This window comes from Grampus griseus (assembly GCF_964374135.1).
Source record: "Grampus griseus genome assembly, chromosome: 4".
Taxonomy (NCBI): Eukaryota; Metazoa; Chordata; class Mammalia; order Artiodactyla; family Delphinidae; genus Grampus; species Grampus griseus.
In genome coordinates this window covers 130305184-130314672 of record NC_138997.1, presented here as the reverse complement: position 1 = coordinate 130314672, position 9489 = coordinate 130305184, and positions in this window count along the sequence as shown.

Below are 9489 nucleotides of genomic sequence, written 5' to 3'. Positions count from 1 at the left end.
TCCCACTGCTTATGGATTTTTCTGGAAGTTTCATCACTTAAGCATGATTGATTAAATCATTGGCCATTGGTGATTAATTCAACCTCCAGCCCCTCTCCCCCATTATACTGACTATACAATAAAAGCCAAAACAATGTAGATGCTGCCAAGGTAACCTGCAGGACCACCATGTATACCAGCCACAGGGGGGTCCGTGATGACTCTGCAGAGCTGTTCTTGACCTGTTCACCTATTTCAGAGAGAGAAAGCCAGATGTAGGGTGTACGTATATGTGCATGAGTACGTGTAAAAACAACCATTTATGTCAACTAACATGGGATAACAGAGAGAGGCTCTTTGGATGTTTTGACCCTAGAGGTCAGAAAAGGATTCAAGCCGGGGAGCAAGGGGCCAGGCCTAACAGAAAAGGCAGCTGCAGCAAAGCTTCCCCCCTTTTCCTGAAGGATCTCTCAGGGTAACAAGCAAGAGTATGACCAGGCCACCAGTGTGGCCCCAGGTCATCTGTGGAAAGGAAAAATGTGCACCCAAGCAGGGGCCACACTGCCACCTGGAGCCTTGTTTGTCCCTGCTGGCTTTGCCACTGAACCGACTCTGTCACAGGAGCTGGAAATGCGTGAGCTTTCTAGCCAGGAACCTGGAGGTCCATCCCAAACCAACAGCACTCCTGCAGCCAGAGCTCAGCCTTCACAGGAAGAGTCTCAGTTGCTGCATTAGAAGCCTGCCTCTGAGATGATTTCTTTCCTATCTTCCATTGTAGACCAGTGACAAAACCGAGTTGCGTGGGATATAGATTACAGGGGACATGAACTTCAGTGGCCCCGCTTACCCAGAGGAATTGGAACTGTGGCGTGGCTGGCGAAGGGCGTCACTGGCACACAGAGACCTGAGCCTCGGGGCGGGGGGGGCATGACCTGCGCCACTGGGGAACCAGTAGCAGCTTTCTCCCGGGAGGGCTAGTTCACCTGGGGGGCTGCCTAGGCCGGGGGCCAGCACACCGGTGGCGTTGGTCCCCTGGTCATCAATGTATCCTCTGTCCATGTGCTTCAGGGCCTTCTCACCTCGAAATGAATTCTCAAACTCTACTATGTTTGGCCTTCAAATAGATCAGGGTTCTTCCCTTCTACAGGTGTGTCAATCATCTTAATCTTCCCACAGGTGGAGAGTATCTCCATGCCATGATCCTTGGTCACAGTTTTGGTGAGCTTTCCCATGCTTGGCACCCTTTGGGGTGGGGACAGGAGGAACGTCTCCTCCGTTTCTTTCCTCTTCCATCTCTCTTGGGTGGTTTGACTGTGAGGAGGAGCACCGCCTCTTGTCATATCTGTGTGGAGAAGGACTTAACCAGCAGAGGAGCTGCTGGAGCCGGAGGTGCCTGACGTGCTGGAACTTACCGAGCGCCCGAGCCGGGGCTGCTGCCGAGGTGAGCGTAGAGCTGCACGAAGACCAGAGCTGGTGCTATCCTTGGAAGCGCGGTGCCTATTCTGAATTTTACCCCTGTCACGGTGCTTCTCACTTTACTCCCTGGTGACTACTTTATCTTTAGAGTGATCCTTGGACGTCTCACTTCTAACTGGAACCTGCAAAAGTATCCCTAGCAGATTGCAGTTTACCCCGAAGAACAGGATCTTCCACCAAGGCGACCGCCTCCTGCTTTCCTCAGCTGCTGAATCTAAATAATATACAGTCATCCTTGAACAACAGGGGTTTGAACTGCTTGAGTCCAACTACACCCGGATTTTTTTTTTTAAAGAAGATGTTGGGGGTAGGAGTTTATTAATTAATTTATTTATTCTTAGCTGTGTTGGGTCTTCGTTTCTGTGTGAGGGCTTTCTCCAGTTGCGGCAAGCGGGGGCCACTCTTCATCGCTGTGCGCGGGCCTCTCACTATCGCGGCCTCTCTTGTTGCGGAGCACAGGATCCAGACGCACTGGCTCAGTAGTTGTGGCTCACGGGCCTAGTTGCTCCACGGCATGTGGGACCTTCCCAGACCAGGGCTCGAACCCGTGTCCCCTGCATTAGCAGGCAGATTCTCAACCACTGCGCCACCAGGGAAGCCCCACCCGGATTTTTTAAAATAATAAATACTACAGCAGTACAGGATCAAGCAGGGTTGCTTGAATATGGGGATGCAGAACAGACGATATGGAGGAACCAAGTATACGCAGTGCCGGGCTGACTATAAATTACAGGAGGAATTCTAATGCGCAGAGGGTCAGCGTTCCTAACCTAACCCCTGATTTTCAAGGGTCAACTGTAGTTTAAAACTATAACCTGGTATAGTGGAAAGAGCACTGCCCTTGGAATCATTCTGCAAACTTTAATGGACCATCTGGTAGTCCTTGAACTATGCATGCATAAAAATGAATCAGACCTGCTTCTTTCACAGACTGGGTTTGGAAAGGGTGGGGCACAGATAGTTGACTATTTAAGTATAATGAGGGACTTCCCTGGTGGTCCAGTGGTTAAGACTTCGCCTTCCAATGCAGGGGGTGCGGGTTCGATCCCTGGTCGGGGAGCTAAGATCCCACATGCCTTGGGGCCAGGAAACCAACACATAAAACAGAAGCAATATTGTAATAAATTAAATAAAGACTTAAAAAAATGGTCCACATAAAAAATAAATAAATATAATGAGATGAGGGCTACGATAAAAGTTACAGAAATAAAAGATTAGAGTCCTTAGCCCAGGCTAAGGGGACACTCTCTGGAAGACTGAGACAGAAGGAGAGGAAGGGGAAGAGTTCTGGCTCTACCATTCAACAGTGAGAATCTTATCAAGTATCTGAACTTCTTTCACTGTTTTTTCTTTTATAAAAGGGCCATAGTAATTCCAGCCATTACTGCCAACCCGTTTGTTATGATAAAGCAAGATAAGAGGTGAAAATATTTTTTTAATTGCAAAACATTAATAAACATGTTAATATGAGCATCCATTAAAAAAACTTTTTAATGCAAAACAATCTGAAATTTATAGAAGAGTTGCAAAGACAGTAGCAAGATTTCGCATATGACCTTCACTGAGCTACCTCTAAAATCTTACATAACTGTGGTAAATTTGTCAAAACTAAGAAATTAACATTGGTGCAACACTATTAACTAAACTACAGACTTTGTTCAGATTGCACCACTTTTTCTACTAATATCCTCTTTCTGTTCCAGAATACAGAACAATGGTTTTTAATGAATCAAAGAATGAAAAGTTAATATGGTTTGAGATACCACACTGCAACGTTTAAGAAACTATCACTTGTAGTATTTGGGTGTTGTATCAAAGAAGAATATCCTCAATTTTCTGAAAAGGAAAACACTTTTCCTCTTTCCAGCCAGATTTTCTTCGTATACTTTAATCTTTCAGAACAGATTAAATGCGGGGAAGCAGATATGGCAGTCCAGCTGTCTTCCATGAAGTTAGATATTTAAAAGTTTTACAAAACTGAAGTAATGCTACACTACTCACTAAAAAAATTGGGGGGGGTGTATTGGAAAACAAAGTTATTTTTATTAAAAACGTTATAAACGTTAGCATTTGTGGGTTGAATTGTGTCTGCCAAAAGATACACTCAAGTCTTAACCACCAGTACCAGTGAATGTGATCTTTGGAAATAGGTCTTTGCAGATGTAATCAAGTTAAAATTAGGCCATGCTGGATTAGAGTGGGCCCTAATCCAGTGACTGGTGTCCTTATAAGAAGAGAGTAATTTGATCACAGGAATGAGAATGCCGTGTGAGGAAGGAGGCAGAGATTGGAATCATGCATCTATAAGCCAAAGCATGACAAAGATTGCCTTCAACCACCAGGAGCTAGGAGAGGGGCATGGAACACATCTTTCACTGGAACACCTTCAGAAGGAGCATGGTCCTGTGGACACCTTGATTTTGGCCTTCTAACCTCCAGAACTGCAAGAGAATTTCTGTTGTTTAAGGCCACTCAGTCTGTGTTACTTTTTCACAGCAACCCTAGAAATCTAATACAACATGTAATGAGTTTATTATTGTTATTTTAACATTAATCAATATTTTAAAAGATTTCTTGGTCTTCCCTGGTGATGCCGTGGTTAGGAATCTGCTTGCCAATGCAGGGGACACAGGATCGAGCCCTGATCCAGGACGATCCCACATGCCACGGAGCAACTAAGCCCGTGCGCCACAACTACTGAGCCTGCACTCTAGAGCCCGCGAGCCACAACTACTGAAGCCCGCGCACCTAGAGCCCGTGCTCTGCAACAAGAGAAACCACTGCAATGAGAAGCCCGCACGCCACAATGAAGAGTAGCCCCTGCTCGCCGCAACTAGAGAAAAGCCTGAGCACAGAAACGAAGACCCAATGCAGCCAAAAATAAAATAAATAATATAAATAAAATAAATAAATTTATAATATATGTATATTTCTTAGTTTTAATTTGTAATATAGTAATATTGATAAATGTAATCTACATAAACAAAAGCTCCTTAGGGTCTCCAAGTTTTAAGAGTATAAATGATTCCTGAGGCCAAGAAGTTTGAGAACCGTTGTTCTCTTTCTTCCCTAGGCTCCTCAAAATCTTCACTGTACCTATAATATCAGTTACCCTATAAGCACCAGTGATTGCAAGTTTTTTTTCTTTTACCCAAACCTCTTCTCTGAGCCTTAGATTCATATATGCTACTGTCTCTTTTTAGACATCAAAAATCTGTACATGCCAGACTAGACTCTAGATGCATTCCCTCACACTGGTCTTCTTCCAGGGTTGTCTATTTCTTTGAAAAGGCACCACTCGCTTATCTTCTATTCCAACTCATCACCAATCCATCACCTGAAATCCATCTCTGGAATCCATCCAACTCTCTCTGTATCCACTGCCATCATAATTTTAGCTATCATCATCCCTCACCTGGACCACTCTGATAGCCTGCCAGTTGATCTCTTTGCATAGACTGCTGGCCCCCTACAACTAGTTCTTTTCACTGCAGCCAGAGTGAATGAGCTGTTTAAAATACATTAAATCATATTCAATCTCCCACAACTCCACATCTCCCCACACCATCCCCACCTGCGCCACCTGAAAAAAACCCTTGATGCCTTCCTGTAGTTTTGCATAAACACCAAAATCCTTAACCTAACCTTCAGGACAATGCATGCCCTAGTCATAACACTTATAAAATATTTTCAGGAGCAAATTCCACTAAACAAAATTGACTCTTTGATCAATTTTTCTATAGAGCAGTTAAGCTAGTTTCATTTTTATGCTAATTTTTAACTAAAATAATGTGAGGCCAATTCTTGTCCCTCTTAATTTTATATTGTGAATGTTCTTTGAAGACTTTTATTTTCCTTTCTTTCTCTTTCATTTTCTTTCTGGCTGTGCCAAGTGCTTGCGGGATCTCAGTTTCCCAACCAGGGATTGAACCCAGGCCATGCCAGTGAAAGCCTGAAATCCTAACCACTAGGCCGCCAGGGAACTCTCTGAAGACCTTTGTTTTGACTGAGTTTCCTAGGTCAAATTTGCAGTTCTAAATTTTGTCAAGAAATTTTGATACATTCATAAACTTTTTTCACTTTAGCTGTGTTTGACTTTAGAGTGATTAGTTATTTCTGTATAATCTGATATTTCCTTGGTTAATTTGCACTAAAAGTATTATCAAGAAAATATGATTCTTCATCTATATTTGACCTGTATGACTGTACCTATCCTTAGTTTTGTTTTCTGTTGTTTATTTCTATAAGTAATTTATTTACAGATGATTAGTATTTATTCTTTAACTAATGAGCTGTCCCCTTTATGTAGTTCAGGATTGTTCTATTATCAAACTCCTTTACCACTCTCAAAATTCTTTCAATTCCTTGAGGGTATAAGAACATTCTCAGCGTCATAACATTTTGCTTTGTAAATATATATTCTTTTCTAAGATTTTTCTTAATATTATATAATACTATAAAACCATATCTGCAACTTGCTTATTTTTTTAATCTTAAATTATAGATTGGTTTGTCATGGCTTTAAGGAAGCTTTTTAAAATGGGTACATCAGTTTATTTCTCTATTTAATGCATTTTCTAATACATCTGAGTTTCACCTGCTATAAGAAGGTAGGTGACTGAAAACAGGGCAGATCAACTATATTGTGAAAAAGGGCTCCGCCCTTTTTTGTAGGAAGAATGTTTATCAGAATTCCAGACTATGTGCTGAAATAATAAACACTTTAAGATGTGCTGTATCTGCAACATTTGAAGCATTTTTTCCAATTTGGCACAAGATTTGCACCATAAAAATTCTTAGGTATTTCAGGCTAATTATTCCACTGCTAGAAATTTATCATAAGCCATTAATCTCAAAGAAAATTAAAAAAATGACTGTGTCTGTTTATATTTGAAATCATACATGCAATGGTAAAATTTTTAAACAACAATGTCATTAATTGAAAAGTTTAAGTTTTCCCTTCTATTCACTCCTCAGAAATAGTCATAGTTCCCTGTATATTATATCCTTCCAATTTTTTCTATGCATGTTTATATATCCTTTTTCTTTGCATACTGTATATTATTTCAATAACTCTTGGATATCTTTACATATCAGTGTAAAGATAAAACTACTAATAAAAAACTAAAGATTTCTAGACCCTACTAAGTGGTTTTGAATCTGAGTTCCTCCCTCATTTTTTGTGAGGTGAATTCATATGTATCCAGATGGAAGTACCAAAACACATTCCCAGTAAGAATAATTTGTTCTATTAGTGCCATTGCTCAACTTTATTATTGTTGACCTAATATAACATCTGTGATCAAGGGAGTATGTAGATCACGCTATGGTTCCTTTTTTTTCTTTTTTTTTTTTTTTTGGCTGCACCTGGTCTTAGTTGCAGCACTCAGTATCTTCATTGCAGCATGCAGACTTCTTAGTTGTGGCATGCATGTGGGATCTAGTTCCCCGACCAGGGATTGAACCTGAGCCCCCTGCATTGGGATCGTGGAGTCTTACCCACTGGACCACCAGGGAAGTCTCCATGCTATGGTTCTTCTGTAGCAGTTGGATCATTTAGAAATTGACAAACGTCATCCATTTACAATGCTTGGTGTCAGTTTATTTATCTCTTGTAAAAATAAAATACAGTGTGTGTGTGAAAAAAAAAAAGGGCTAAAGATTTGATAAGCTATTTCTCCAAAGAAGGTACGCAAATGATCAATAAGCACATGAAAAGATGCTCAACATCATTACTCATCAGGGAAATGCAAATTAAAGCCACACCCACTAAATTGGCTAAAATCAAAAAGACAGACCAAACCAAGTATCGTCAGAATGTAGGGCAAATGGTGGGAATGTAAAATGGTGCAGCCTCTTTGGAAAGCAGTTTGGCAGTTTCTTAACAAGCACTTCCCATATGACCCAGCCATTCTATACCTAGGTGTTTACTCAAAAGAAATGAAAACTTGTGTCCATGCAAAGACTTGTATACAAATGTTCACAACAGCTTTATTAGTAATAGTCAAAAACTGGAAACAATCCAAATGTCCATCAATAGGTAAATGGATAAACAAACTATGGTATATCTGTACAATGTAATACTATTTAGCAATAAAAAGGAATGAACTACTAAAAAAAAAAAAACAAAAAAGAAATTGACAAATGGGTACTGTTCATAAGTCAATCAAAATTGTAAAAATTTTGTTCATTTAAAAATAGTAAATAAAAATATTTCTTTTGGTGACTCACAAAACCATTACAAAATTTTTATAATGTAATTAACGTCAATCTATTATTTGCCTTGTAGTACCTGGAGTTTAATGAGAATGAATGATATTCATAGGAGTAAATATATAGGTCTCCAGACATTTTCCATTATCTCCTGTTTCTTGGTTATTTACTTACTGATATAATCTCTACCTCCTCACTTGAAATTTTCAGGTTCAATCTTTTCTCAAAAATCTTAGGAAATCTTGAGGGAAATTTTTCTTAGCTATTTTTGTTGAATAATAGTGTGAAAACTCATTTTTAAAAATTTCCTTTTGTTTCAAACAATTTAGATATAAAGTTTTAAGATTTCAACCGTTTGTCAGTTAAATCTAAGTAAGAAATATGGGAAGATCAGATAAAAGTCCTTAGTCATTTTGAGAAATAAATAGGAAGTGAAATCATACTCACTATATTTTAGAGTATCTCTTTAAGTATATATGATTAGATAATGTAGTTAATTTGAGAACTTTGTCCAAGTTAATTTTAAAACCTGGGTGACAGTATAAGGATTTACTATAACATAAGACATTACTGTACTATAACTGGACACTTGGAAAAATATGTACTTCATAGAAGGCTATGTGTTATGTTGACATCTATGTCTTAAGAAGATAAACTGCCTAGAACATTTAATGCCTAATTTTAAAAATATAATTCCAAGATGGATAATTCAACAACAAAATAATCAAAATATTCCTGTTTTCTTGTTTAATAGTGTTCGAACAACATGCAGTTATCAATCAGACAAATTAAAGACAGTCAGTTATGGAAACTTTTGGTTTTACAATATGATTTGAAATTCTTTCTTATTCAAGGAATTGGTTTGCTCATTACCCCTTTCTTGAATCAACAACAGTCTCTTCTCTCCTGGATCATTTTCATCAACATATAGACAAACTTTAGTGTTCACTATCAAACAAACAAAATCTAATTTGAAATCATTTCCCCCTCCAGTCACTGCTGGTCTTTCTAGCATACCTTTCCAAAGAAAAGCTTATAGTTGCTATCTTCACATCCTAGCCCCTCCCCCATTCACTCTTTTTTTTTTAACATCTTTATTGGAGTATAATTGCTTTACAATGGTGTTTTAGTTTCTGCTTTATAACAAAGTGAATCAGTTATACATATATCTTTTCCCTCTTGCATCTCCCTCCCTTCCCCCATTCACTCTTGTTTTAAAAATTGTGATGAAATTTACCATTTTAACTATTTTTATTTATATATATTTTTGGCCTCGCTGTGCAGCACCCTCAGCAGTGAAAGCATAGAGTCCTAACCTCTGGACCACCAGGGAAATTACCCTTTAACTATTTTTAAATGTATTGTTTAGGGGCATTAATATATTCACAATGTGCCACCATCATCACCATCCATTTCTAGAAATTTTTAATCTTCTCAAACTGAAATTCTATACTCATCAATCAATAGTATCCCATTTCCCCCTCCTCCCAGCCCCTGGTAACCAACATTCTACTTTCTGTCTCTGAATCTGACTGCTCTAGGTAGCTCCTGTAAATGGAATAATACATTATTTGTCCTTTTGTGTCTGGCTTATTTCACTTAGCTTAATTTTTTCCAAGGTGCATCTGTGTTGTAGAATATGTCAACATTTCATTCCTTTTTAGGGCTGAAAAATACAACATTTTGTTTATCCATCTGTCGATGGTCATTTGGGTTGTTTCCATCTTTTACCTATCGTGAATAATGCTGCTATGAACATTGATGTATAAGTATCAGTTTGAGTTCCTGCTTTCAATTATTTTGAATAGATATTTAAAAGTG